The sequence below is a fragment of the Anomaloglossus baeobatrachus genome (genome assembly GCF_048569485.1).
Source record: "Anomaloglossus baeobatrachus isolate aAnoBae1 chromosome 10 unlocalized genomic scaffold, aAnoBae1.hap1 SUPER_10_unloc_1, whole genome shotgun sequence".
Taxonomy (NCBI): domain Eukaryota; kingdom Metazoa; phylum Chordata; class Amphibia; order Anura; family Aromobatidae; genus Anomaloglossus; species Anomaloglossus baeobatrachus.
Genome location: NW_027441824.1, coordinates 707,982 through 713,677, shown reverse-complemented (window position 1 = coordinate 713,677; position 5,696 = coordinate 707,982). Strand labels below are relative to the sequence as shown.

At 43.7% G+C, this 5,696-nt stretch overlaps 1 pseudogene; it reads left to right on the top strand.

Annotated features, from left to right (window-relative positions):
* Positions 1-4,599: 4,599 nt before the first annotated feature.
* LOC142260351 (U2 spliceosomal RNA) lies at positions 4,600-4,806 on the top strand (annotated as a pseudogene).
* The last annotated feature ends 890 nt before the right edge of the window (positions 4,807-5,696 follow it).

The following is a 5,696-nucleotide window of genomic DNA, read 5'->3' as shown; positions in this document are numbered from 1 at the left end:
CCCACCTCCTTCCTTCCTCATAGCGGCTGGGAGGCAGGTAAGGAGAGGTTCCTCGTTTCTGCGGTGTCACACGGAGCGATGTGTGCTGCCGCAGGAGCGACGAACTACATCGTTACTGCTGCAGTAACGATAATCGAGAATGGAGACCCATGTCACCGATGAGCGATTTTGCACGTTTTTGCAGCGATGCAAAATCGCTCATCGGTGTCACACGCAGCAACATCGCTAATGCGGCCGGATGTGCGTCACAAATTCCGTGACCCCAACGACTCCGCATTAGCGATGTCGCAGCGTGTAAAGCCCCCTTTAGTGGGAGTGGTGTACAGGGTCTTAGCAGTAAAGAGTATTCCATATTTCTGCCAGATACCCACAGAGATATTGAAATCTGAAAAAAGAGACTTCTGCTCATTGAAGGTAAGAACTGCTCACATAGCGTTCAACTCCACAGCAAACGAGTGCTCTAGCACTGGCATCTCAGCAGGGATATTCCCCTACTACACATGTGTGTCTGGGTCCCTGTGACAGTTTACAGGACATAACTCAGGGCACCTAGACAGAAGGCAGAGGGACTACTTTCTATTTCTGGTGTAGAGCTTAGTACAATATATATATATATACTATTACATGTGACACATGTACCTTGTATTACCATTATTCGCTGTATATGAACCCCTTTTCTCCGGGCATTATTTGTCTATAGCATTTTTCACGAACCTGAGGCAACTGAGAACCCTTCAGTGAAGGAATTCCACTAACCCTCACAATACCAACCAGGGGCCTCCCTGCAGTAACTCAGGTAGTTGTACCCATTCTCTTTCCGCATTCTATGTGTTCTTCTTCTTTCTTCTTTTTTTTCTTTTTTCTTCTTTTTATTTCTATCATGTAGTTCAGGGGTTTATAGATATATGTCCTGCATCTCATATTTCCTTTAGTGGTGCTTCTTACCCATTCTCATATCATTTACCCTAGTATTTCATGATCCTGAGGCGACTGAGAACCCTTTAATAAAGGAATCCTTTTTCACTTGAATTGTCAAGTGATACTTACCAGTGACTATCACGTAATGTTACAGGTAGTTGCATTTTCTTCCTCTTCTTTCTCTCCTTTCTTCTTTGTCACACGGTCCATTGTGTTATAGCCCACGTGTCATGATAACACTTGTACCATCTTTTCATTTAGATTCCACCTACAATTATTTACCGATTCCAGTTCTGAAATAGGCTTTCATGATCTACTCACTAGAATTCTCAAGTGCATAAGGTACTGAGACATATACATGTTCACACCATTATAAAGAACAAAGTATAAACATTGAGGTTTTTCTCACACCCATGTTCCTGTGTTCTTTGATATGATATGTGTTCATTTCCTTCACTATATAGGATTGCAAGTTTTCCATTTGTACCTTAATGGCAATGACGCTATACAATTGAACACATATCATCCTGTTATCCATATAGGTGTGTATTTACCTGCTTGACTATTTTTGGTTGTTTGATCCAGAATGTTTCTCCAGATAGGTCATGTGGAAATTTTCTTTCCTCAGTACAAATGTTTTCACTATGGCTTTGGAAAAATTTTTTGTATGTGCATCATGGTCATTTGACCCATTGTACTCTCAAGTAGCAATATATTGTACTGTTATGTTGTACTATGTACTAATTACGTGTTTATATGGTTTTGTAACCCTTTATGATCTTAGATAACTTTATCCTTGATAAAGACCTAAAAACAAGGTCGAAACGTTGGATGAATTATCCTTTTGCACAAATAAAGAATTTTCAGCATTCCAAGAGTTCTTTTCTTACGTTATTGATCACTATAGTGTGCCAGAGCTATTTCTATTGAATTGACTCTTATTTTTTCTGAGCACCTGCTATATACACAGTGAGCCAGACATATTCAAGTTTCATTCAGAAGGCAGAGGGAAGCCTTAGCAGCTGAGCCTATATCTTGGCTTGTGAGCATTAGAACAGGCCGGCGATTACAGGGTAACATGAAAAATGTCCAGCTTGCATTATGACTAGAACATGACAATATCCTTTTAAGTACTAACCTATGATGCGTTCCTAAGCAGTTGATGTTATATGTTCTACATTTCATTTTCTGCATACTTTACAAGTAGTAGAATTTGCTTTGATATAGGCAACTGGATTTTCACAATGAAAAGGCAAAGGATAACGCCCGAAAAAGACGCCATACATTATGTCAGTGCCATCACTGACAAACCTGGATTGACCATGAAATACATCAATCCCCTTAAAGGTGAGTTAAAACAAGTTTTAACTAAATTGCCTTAATATTGTCATGCATTAGAATGACTGTCTTAGGTAATGATAAATATTTTCTACAGGAAGAGGAGTGTTTGCTGAAACTGAAATCGAAAAAGGGAGTTTTGTTGCAGAATATCGAGGCGAGCTCACGTATGCACTTACGATGGTAGACAACTACTCGAGATTTATGGTTGTGGTACAAGTCAAAGATCTAATGGCCCATACTGCAGCGAAGGTCTTCCAAGCACACTTATGCAGACCTCATGGCTACTCAGAGAGAGTCCTCACAGATCAAGGCACAGCCTTTGAAGCGGAAATCTTCAAGGACTTCTGCAGCTTTTACCGATGCAGGAAGATGCGCACTACACCCTACCATGCTCAAACCAATGGTTATCAACCTGCTCAGGACTTTACCCCATATTCCAGATGTGGCCTTACAAGTGATTTATAGAGGGGTAACAATACGTTGGGATCACCGGATCTAATCTCCCTTTTTATACACCCTAAAATCTTGTTTGCTTTAGAATAAACAATAACATCATAAAGGTATAGCAGTACCGTTTCAAAGTTTCGGTGTCCCAAGCAGCATTCCATCAGCCTCTGGAAGGTTCCTGGCAAATTGCACAGCTCGAAGGGCATGCTTTTGAACTCGCAGAGACCCATCGGGGTGGCAAAGGCGGTCTTCTCCCGGTCTGCCTCAGCAACGGACACTTGCCAATAGCGACTAGTGAGATCAAGGGTAGAAAAATAATTTGCAGTTCTCAATGCAGCTAGCTATTCCTCAATACAGGGGAGTGGTGCTGTCCTTCTTCTTTAACAGGACCAACGGAGCTGCCCAGAGGCTACAACTGTCACGGATAACCCCAGCCTCCTTCATGTTGCTCAACATGTCCTTGGTACACTGGTAATGTGCAGGTAGTTTTGGCTTATATCTCTCTTTGATGGGTGGGTGTGCACTTGTGGGGATGTAGTGTTTGACCCCTTTTATTCTTCAAAAGTCTAGCGGATGTTTGCTGAAGACTTGCTCGTATTCTTGCACTAGCCTGTAGACCCCCTTCTTGTGATGTGAAGGTGTGGAGTCAGTGCCTACGTGTAATTCCTTACACCACTCCTATGGCTGACTTGGTGAGCTGTCACTGAATGGGTGGGCTGAAGCAATGGTGGATGCTGCTGTTTGGATAGCATGTGTATCTACTGAGAACAGCTTATCAATGGTGGCAAATCGGAGCAGCTTAATTTCTTGCTCTCCGCAGTTCAACACTCTCATGGGCACTCTTCCCTTCCATATTAATGAATAAAACTATGATGTAAATAGCATATAGATACCCCACAAATGCAGATAAAAGTAGGTTATGGGAAAAGGGGGAAGAGAGAAACAGGAAAATAGTGGAATAAAGTATACCTTCCAGGTGGGAGAGGAAATGGCAGCACAGCCAGTGGAGGTGAAGCAAGGGGAGCCTGCAACTAAAGAGTTGAGAGCGTTATCACATGGTGACTGAGCCTGATTGTAACGGGAGCATAGAGGTGCCGATCCTGTCTTACCTGCGTTGGTGTAGAAGTGGGTGTCCTGTGGTGGAGTCAGCTATGTGCAGTGGTGGCCGTGGGTTCTTTTATGTGCGACCGTAGTAATAGCTGCGCCCACTTCCTGTATGGGAGTGGAATGCAGTGAGGGTAATGGAACGCACGCCTGCGCATTTGTGTTTAACGTCGCGCATGTGCAGAACGGAGAAAAGGCTGCGCTCACTTCCTAATGAAAGGGAGTGAGACGCATCTGGGAAGGGAAGGGAAAAGATTAGGGTTTGGGGATGATGAAAGGGCTTTCTACGGACAAGGATGGCAAAGGGTGGCAGTGACGGAAAGTCAGGCAGCCTGTCCTGTCCTGTCCTGTCCGTCCGTCTTTTTGTATCATGAATTGGAAAGACTGCAAGGGGGAGGGGAGGTGCTTGTGTCCAAAAGGAGGAGTTATTCAGATTCATTGCAGTGGGCGGCGGCTGCAAAAAGCACCATTCTTCTTGTTTTTGCTCTGCAAAACAGCCTTTTCAAGGGTTGGCTTGGGTGACAAAATGTCTTCTGTAGGCGTGGGTTTGTCTCCCTCTCCCTAAGATGTGTCCGGTATAGGCCAGGGTGCCACTCAAGGCCGTAACCAATTCGGGTTATAGCTTCTCGGCCTTTTGGCTAAGATCAAGTGTAGTTTCGGAGGACGCTACCTTGGTCGGTACTGGAAGGTGCCTGGGATTGCACGTCTGCCGGCCTTGAGGAAGTGTGTGCGCCTTCTGGTGACACATAGCCCTCTTGTGCCTGGACGGTTCCCAGGCAACGGGAGGCGATCACCTTTGTTATTTTGAAGTCCTACTGATAAACAGAAAAAAAAAAAAATTAAATCTGTTCTTATCAGTTTAATATCTGATACGTCCCCTCTCTGGGGACCATATATTAAATGGATTTTTAGAACAAGGAGATGGAAAAAATCTTGCTCTGTCCACTCCACGCATTGACCTGGTATTGCAGTACCTCCAGGACCGGTGCACCCCTTCTTAACCCAGTTTCCAAAAGCAGAACTCAATTCACCTGATTCAAATGAGCCCCATTAGTGAATTGAAAGAAAGCAAAAACTTTATATGCACCTCAATTTGGCCAATTCACTTTTCACACTTTCACCCTTTTTTTTATCTTTCACACCTTTTACTTGCTTTATTGATGCAAAAAGCTGTGCCAAATAGCAAACTCATCTCCACTCAACTTGACCAACTCTGCTATGTCCCGTGCAGTATCTTATTCTCAGTCTTATCTAGATCATTTGCAATTGAATAGAATAGATCCCTTTTGGCTGCTTATGACTGTGTAAAATATGTAGTTTTACTGGGCTGGGATGAGAGAATCCATTGAAGCATGGTGTAGGGATTGTGGTTCCTGTGTGCTAAGAAGAGAGGCTGGCACCAGCCAGAAAGCCCCATTGCAGCCAATAATCACTTAATAACTTTTTCAACTTGTCATCATATGGGAGGCCTTCCATTCCTTGTAGTAGTCTAGTTGCCCACCTTTGAACTGACTCTAACTTCTGAATGTCCTTTTTAAAATGTGGAGCCCAAAACTGGTTCCCATATTCCAGATGTAGCCTTACAAGTGATTTATAGAGGTGTAACAATACGTTGGGATCACGGGATCTAATCTCCCTTTTTATACACCCTAAAATCTTGTCCCAAGCAGCATTCCATCAGCCTCTGGAAGGTTCCTGGCGCATTGCACAGCTCGAAGGGCATGCTTTTGAACTCGCAGAGACCCATAGGGGTGGCGAAGGCGGTCTTCTCCCGGTCTGCCTCAGCAACGGACACTTGCCAATAGTGACTAGTGAGATCAAGGGTAGAAAAATAATTTGCAGTTCTCAATGCAGCTAGCAATTCCTCAATACGGGGAGTGGTGCCG